This window comes from Myodes glareolus, chromosome 10 (genome assembly GCF_982192425.1).
Source record: "Myodes glareolus chromosome 10, mMyoGla1.1, whole genome shotgun sequence".
NCBI classification, from domain to species: Eukaryota; Metazoa; Chordata; class Mammalia; order Rodentia; family Cricetidae; genus Myodes; species Myodes glareolus.
In genome coordinates, this window is record NC_142035.1 from 59,052,182 (window position 1) to 59,060,590 (window position 8,409).

Consider the following 8,409-nt stretch of genomic DNA (forward strand, 5'->3'; position numbering starts at 1 on the left):
TAAATAATCATTAAAAAAAATAAAACTATCAAATTTATTTAAGAAAAAAAGAATATTACGATAACGGAGCTTGTTTTGTGATGGTAAATAATCCTAGTGTTGCTGAGAGCAAGACGCAGAGGGTGAGGAATTCAAGGCTGTCCTTCCCTGGGGCAGGCGTAAACAGTGTCCACCCTATCTCCTAAGGTTCCAGTTACAAACCAAGGCACGATTCCACCAAAGTTCATTCTGAACAATCGGTGAGGTTATTGAAGGATTACCTACAGGGGTGTTGGTAAAACACCCCCCAAAAAAACCACAATGGAAAATCTTTACCCAGCCGGGATGAGGACTTTCTCATAGCCACAAAGATGGAGGCCTTCTCCTGCAGTCTCCCCTGGCCTATATACACTAACCTCTCCCCCAGGCCTGGGGCAGTGGTGAGTGTGAGGCCATAGATAACAGCTGGATGCTCAGGTCACTGTAGGTCAGGAGAGGGAGGGTTGGAAAAGTTAGACTTGTTCCTTGGGTGTTTTGGGAGCTGACAGGTTCCTGCCTCGGGTGCGGGACCTCAAGGAACCCCATGCTTTTCTGTGGGTACTCGTTGGATGTCTATATGACTGGCGTCAGAATGCTGTACAGTCAGGGAATCTCAGGCAACCAGAACCCACAGCAGTCTTGTTGACAAAAATACCCTCTGTAGAGTTTACTAAATCCTCCTCTGAAGCCTAGGATTTGCCTAGGCTTCCGCACAACTACCTAGTGTCTGAGCCAAGAAAGGTTCGGTTTGAGTCCTGCTAATCACCATTCCCCTGAAGTCCTCTGTCCAGCTCTGTATACTCACCTACCTCTAGCCTATAGTTAATGTTTGTTTATAAGTGTCTCTCTCTCTCTCTGTGTGTGTGTGTGTGTGTGTGTGTGTGTGTGTGTGTGTGTGTTTCAAGGCAAGGTGTCTTACTTAAGGTTTCTACCACTCTGAAGAGACACCATGACCACGGCAACTCTTACAAAGAAACCATTTAATTGTGGTGGCTCACTTACAATGCAGTCCATTATCATCATGGTGAGACACGGTGGTGTGCAGCAGACATGGTACAGCATGGTGAGACACGGTGGTGTGCAGGCAGACACGGTACAGCATGGTGAGACACGGTGGTGTGCAGGTAGACATGGTACAGTAACTCCAGTTTCAGAGGGTCTGACACCCTTTCTGGCCTCTGCAATCACCAGGCACGCATCGATGCACTGATGCACTTACTGTAGACAAAACACTCCAGTACATAAAATAATTTTGTTTTGTTGTTGTTTGTTTTGTTTTTGTTTTTTGAGACAGGGATTCTCTGTTTAACAGCCCTAGCTGTCCTGTAACTAGCTCTGTCAACCAGGCTGGCCTCGAACTCACAGAGATCCGCCTGTCTCTGCCTCCTGAGTACTGGGATTAAAGGGATGCCCCACCACCACTTGGCAACAAAAAGATTTTTTTTTTATAAAACTTTCCATTTCCCCCCCCCCCCAAAAAAAACAGTTTAAAGGTCATCCTTGACTACATGACAAGTTCAAGACTAGCCTGGAGCCGAGCACTGGTGGCGCACGCCTTTAATTCTAGCACTCGGGAGGCAGAGGCAGGCGGATCTCTGTGAGTGTGAGGACAGCCTGGTCTACAAGAGCTAGTTCCAGTTCCAGGACAGGCACCAAAGGTACAGAGAAACCTTATCTCTAGAAAAAAGAAAAAAAAAAACAAAACAACAACAAAACCAAACAAGACTAGCCTGGACTACATGAGACCCTGTTTTAACTATATATATATATATATATATATATATATATATATATATATATATATATATATACATACATACACATATATATATATGTATATATATATATATACACACACACACACACATTTGGCTACATTGTAATCAAAAGCTTCTGTATTAAAAAAAAGGGGGGGCTGGAGAGATGTCTCTGAGGTTAAGAGCAACGACTGCCCTTTCTGAGGACCCAGGTTCAATTCCCAGCACCCACATGGAGGTCACAACTGTCTGTAACACTAGTTTCAGGGGTTTGAACACCCTCTTCCAGACTTCATAGGCCCTGCATGCTTGTGCACAGACTTACATGCAGGCAAACATTCATACACATAAAATAAAAATAGAATATAGAATCTCACAAAATAGAAAAGTGAAGTCTCCCCCCCCCCTTTTTTTTTTAAAAAAAAAGCTTACATAGGGCCTAAGGATGAAGCTCAGTTGGTAGGCCACTTGCTTTGCATGCACAAATTCTTGGGTTTGAGCACCTTTACGGCATAAATCAGATATGATGGCACACACCTGTAATGCCACCAACTGGTAACAGGTGGAAGCAGGAAGAGTGGAAGCTTGAGGCCATCTTGGACCCATAGCAAGTGCTTTGTCGTCCAACTTACTTCAACATACTATGTAGGCCAGCCTGGGTGGGGCACACAATGCCATGTCTAAGAAAAAAAAGACAAGATAGCCTGCTGTTATGGTTCACGTCCACAGTCCCAGCACTTGGCAGGCTGAGGCAGGGGGATCACCCATGTGCTACACAGTGAGTCCCAGAACAACCTGGGGTACAAAGTAAGAGCATGTCTCAAAAATAGAACAAAAAAATAGGGACAAAGGGAAAGTAAAGAAAACACAAGTCACAGCCAGAAGAGTTGTCTGTCATAAAGCTGAGATAGAATTAGCTCAAAATGGTTAATGAATTCCGAAGGTCAGTACAAAAAAACCCAGCATAAGCTGTAGGAAATCAAAGTCATACCCAGTTTCCCCTGAACAACTGAACAGTCAAATCACAGCAGAATGGCTGTCAGTCACTGCTGGAGAGCATCTCTACCACAGACTCACTGAGAGCTTGTGTCCAGTAAGGGGAGCTGTACTGTACTAGGCCAGCATGAGAGTCTGTAGGAGACCTGAGCTAGGGTGATGGGTGGGTGCTGTGGGTACTAGGGTAATGGGGTGGGTGCTGGGGGTGCTAGGATGTTGAGTAGGTGCTGTGTGTGCTAGGGTGTTGGGTCGGTGCTGTGGGTGCTAGGGTGATGGGGTGGGTGCTGTGTGCTAGGGTGTTGGGTAGGTGCTGGGGTGTTGCGTAGGTGTTGTGGGTGCTGGGGTGTTGTGTGGGTGTTGTGGGTGCTGTGTGCTAGGGTGTTTGGTAGGTGCTGTAGGTGCTAGGGTAATGGGGTGGGTGCTGTGGGTGCTAGGGTGTTGGGTAGGTGCTGGGTGCTGGGGTGTTGGAGTGGGTGCTGTGTGCTAGGGTGTTGGAGTGGGTGCTGTGTGCTAGGGTGTTGGGTAGGTGCTGTGTGCTAGGGTGTTGGGTGGGTGCTGGGGTATTGGGATAGGCACTGGGGGTGCTAGGGTATTGGGGTGGATGTGTAGTTTATGCCTGTAGTCCTTGCTGCCTGAGAAACTGAAGTGTTGCTTGAACTCAGGAGTTTGAGACTAAGCAGCATAAAGGCACTTGTGTTGTAGTTTTCTTTCTACAGATACCCAGACTGATCTTGAACTGACTTTGTAGACCAGGAAGGCCTTGGATTTCCTGGGGATAAATGTGTAGGTGACATTATAATCCTGTGTCACTAAACCCATCTTATTTGGGGTTTGTTGGTTGATTTGTTTTGAGACAGGGTCTCAGGTAGCCCAGGCTAGCCTTGAACTTGCTACTTGGCTAAGGATGATCTTGATCATCAGCCTCTACCAGCCACCTAACTAGGACTGAGGACCAGTCCTCCTATGTCCCTGTCTCCAAACGCAGACGGATTTCGACTGTTCCCATGAGCAGGAGTCTTTGAGCATAAGAACGGGAGCTCAGGCTCTTTGTACTCCTCTCTATAGAGTTGGTACTTAGGGGATGAATTCAACCACCAGAGGCGGCAAACTCAGACAGCTTTGGCAAAGCAGTGGCTGATCTTCAGCAGCAGGTTGAAAAGCTTGACCAAGGTGACTTGGAAATGCGGGACTCCTATTGGGTGCCCGTTAGTCACCCCTCCTGACCCCTGCAGTGCTCTGCTCCGTCGCCTGGGTGCTTGCTCCACTCGCAGCTGGAGGGCTGCCACATCGAGGACAAAGGCGATGGTGTCCTCTCCAGCCCGGCAGAGCCTTTCGCTGCCAAGGCCCAGGAGAAGAGAAGCCACATGTGACCCCCTGTGTGACCCAGCTCCTGACCAGGCTCCAACTCAGCCTTCCAACCCTGGCAGTCAGAGGTTCTCAGACTCAGCAGGCTAGGGGGACAGGCCCAGAGTCACTATGGGTCTTCCCAGCACTTTGGCTTAATTTTATGTGTATACACGTATGTCTGTGTACCACACACACGCCCAGTGCCCACAGAAGCCAGAAGAGGATGATGGAGCCTCTGGAATTGGAGTTTCAGATTTGGTTGTGAGCTGCCATGTAGGTGTTATGAATTGAACCTTGGTCTTCTGGAAGAGCAGCTGGTGCTCTTGATGACTGAGCCATCTCTCCAGCCCCTATATAAATATGTTTTTTTTATTGCATTCGTCTGTCTCGTGGGTTTGTGCATATGAATGCAGTCGCCCTAGGAGGCCAGAGGCATAGGATCTCCCTGGAGCTAGGGTTACAAGCCCTTGTAGACTACCTGCGTGTTCTGGGAATCAAACTCATCTTCTGCAATTATGCAAGTAATAACTAAATGTTAACATAATAATAAGAAATGATATAATAAAAATTAATTAAAACTTTAATACAGAGATTCAACTGTTTCCATCTTTTCCATTTGTATTACATTAAGTGATTTATATTGTAATCACGTAAAGTCTTTTTAAAATCTCACCGCACATTTTGGAATTATTAATTATTAGTCCTCACTGTGGTCTCTTTCCAGCAGCAGCGTCCACAATGAGGGGCAAGCATGTTAGAAACACAAACTAAAGCCAGGGGAGATTCTGCACACCTGCAATCCCAGCCTTCAGGAGGTGGAGGCAGCAGGGTCTCAAGTTTGAGAGCGGCCTGGGCTACATAGCAGGAACTTGTTAACAAAAGAAAAAAGAAAGGTTTTTAAGAAACAAGGAAGAAAGAGCTGTGCCTGGCGGCACAGGGTTTTACCCCCAGCATTAGGAAAGCAGGCGCAAGAGGGTCTCTGTGAGTTTGAAGCCAGCGTGGTCCACATCCTGAGTTCCAGGACAGCTAGAGCAACCCAGTGAGACCCTATTTAAAAACGGAACAAAAGGATGAAAGTAAAAGAGAAACCAAAAATGTAGACCCCCCCCCTTCCCCAGGCCTACCTCAGACCTTTCCGATGAAAGCCTACATTTTGACAAGCCTCTGAGATGATTTGTCTGAGAGATATTGTTTCAAAACTGCGAGCAGGCCAGCTGTAGTGTGGACCTTTGACCCCAGCATTCATGGGGCAGAGTCAGGTAGATCTCTGAGTTCAAGGCCAGCTAGGGCTGCATAGTAAGACCTGACCTATGTGCTAAAGACAGGTTTAAAAGAAAATCAAGGGCTAGGGAGATGATGATTTAGTATGCAAAGTGCCTACTCGAGAACCTAGATCCTAGGCATGAGGGTATTGTAGCCTTTGTGGGCGGGACAGGATGTGGAAACAAGAAGATCTCTGGAACTCATTAGCTATCCAGACTGGCCGGCTCTATAAGCTAGTCCAGTGTCAAACAGAAAGATGGAGTCATGGAGGAAGGCCCACACACAGGTATACCCACACGAACTCATCTATATACAAATGCACGCATACATGCACTTTAAAAAAAGCAATCAAAACCAACTCAGGTCTTGCCTTTGCCCTTTGATTCCAAACTCTAAAAGTTACTGAAATTAGGTGGACCTGTGGGATGGATGTGACTCTAGCACTCAGGAGCTTGCCAGGGATGGAGACCAAGGCCTCATTGTGCTACACCGCAAGGCTGTTGTAAACATACTTTGCTGTTATTTATTTGCTGGTGCTAGGTAAACAAAATCCCAGCAAGTACTGGACAGAATACACACCTAGTGTGCATTACACCTTAGGCCTGATCCCTACAAGCGCAGAAAGAAGGAAAGAGAAGGGAGGGATGAAGACAAAGGAATTGAGGGACAGAGAGAGAGGGGGAAAGAAAAGAAGTCAATTGAAAAATTATTTATCCTAAAGGATTCCTCAGATACAGATTCAAGAAAAGCTACATTAATCCCAGGCAAGGATCTGTCGGACTAGAGATGGCCTCTGAGGAGCAGAAGGGAAGCTGAGACCTGGAGCAGAGCCCAACGGTGGCTCCTGGGAGCTGGGAATATTGTTTTCTGATCGGACTGCTTGCTGTTGGGATCTGTCAGCGTTCTCAAGGACTAGACATGATTACTGCGCTGTGCTTCCTGCCTTGTCTGTCAATAAAGGCTCACTGTGGGGCAGGAGGTTCTGCTTAGAAGGAAGCTCACCTTGTGAGTGAGGCCCTGGGTTTTATTCCCCAGAACCACAACAGTAATTCCACTGTTGTCTAGTACAGTGGGATACCCCTGTAATCCCAGCATGCAAATTCAAGGCCAGCCTGGACTACAAAAAAGATTAAGAAAATGGCTGGACAGTGTTGGCACACACCTTTAATCCCAGCACTCAGGAGGCAGAAGCACGTCCATCTGAGTTTGAGGCCAGCCTGGTCTACAGAGTGCGTTCCAGGAATGCCAGGGCTACAAAGAGAAACTCTGTCTCAGAAAGAAAAAATAAATAAATACCCAATATTGTAGACATAGACCTTTAATCCTACACTCAGGAGACACAGGAAGTCAGAGCTTTGTAAATAAAAGGCCAGCATGGTCTACATAGGGAGTTCCAGATCAGCCAAGGCTACATAAAGAAATTCTATCTCAAGTAAAACAAAGATAAATAATAAATAAAGCTGAAAGGTGTGGCTAAGTAGTTAAAATAGATTGCTCTTCCTGGGATCCACATGGTGAAAGAGAACAGAGCAGATTTCACCTACACACACACACACACACTCTCTCTCTCTCCCTTAAATATTTAAACAGGATATGTAATAAACTTTTTTCCTCCTAAGACAGAGTTTTTCAGCCAGAGAGTGGTGGCGCACACCTTTAATCCCAGTACTTGGGGAGCAGAGGCAGGCGGATTTCTGTGAGTTCGAAGCCAGCCTGGTCTACAGGGTAAGTTCCAGGACAGGCTCCAAAACTAAACAGAGAAACCCTGCCTTGGGGGTGGGGGGGACGGATGGGGGACAAGGTTTTTCTGTATAGCCCTGACTGTTCTGGAACTCAAGATGAAATTGGCCTCTGCCTCCCAAGTGCTGGAATCAAAGACACGTGCCACTTGTAACAAACTTCTAAAAATTAGAAAGATAAAAAACCCTACCAGTTTAAAGGTGCTTCCGGGTGGCTGGGAAGAGGTTGTCACCCAGCTAACCTCCCAGTTTATTCTACCCGAGTATCTCTGCCTCTCTCCTGTCCTAGAGGGTGGAGGTTAAATTCCCGTGGATGAACCTAGCCACAGGCTGCAGGCAATTACTCAAAAGGAAGGGTCTTCTGGTCAGTTCCTAACGTTATCTCAATCACCACCTCCAGTTGAAACAGTTCACAGCAGGAGGTGTCTGAAAAGCAACGTGCCTGAATTGAATTCAGGTCTCACAAGATACGTGGGAACCAGACCTGAGGAACCAGCAACAGGTTTTTCAGGATACTTGCTCTGGGAAGGAGCCTACCTCATTCCATTGCCCTCAGCCAGCAGGGCTGTGGCTCTGCCTCTCCCAATTTCCCTCCTCCCTAGGCAGAGGCAGGCTCGGATTGCACAAGGCCAGAACTCACGCTGAAACTAGGCTGCAGGTGGCAATACCAAGAAGCAATTCTGTTTATGGAATCTCTACTCCTCAAGAGGCTTGCTTTTCCTCGACCCAGGTTCCTGTCAGGAGTGAAGAGGGGACGACCTAAGTGAACATTTGACAGGGTAGAGAGAACAGCCTGTCTAGTCCATATTTTTTTTTGGCAGGGGGAGTGGGAGTGGGGATTTGAGACAGGGTTTCTCTGTAGCTTTGGAACCTGTCCTGGAACTAGCTCTCGCAGACCAGGCTGGCTTCGAACTCACAGAGATCCGCCTGCCTCTGCCTCCCAAGTGCTGGGATTAAAGGCATGCACCACTGCCTGGCTTCTATTCCAAAATGTTTGCATTTGCCAGAGCCCAGTGGGAGTTATTACCCTTGGGTGGTGAGATTACAGGCCATCTGCATCTTCCTAGTGTCTACAAAAACAACGTATTATCTTTAATATGGAGTTACTGGGTCTAATCTGCTAATGAGAAGCATATTGTGCTTAACTCAGAAAATTTAGGGAACAGGAAGAAAAAGGTTTTCTTAATCATATCATGTAAAGATAACAGCTGTCTACTCTTTGGCATATCTTTTCAGACTTTTCGCTGCTGAGATGCCTCATTGTTTCCTGGGCTGGAAGGGGAAAAAAT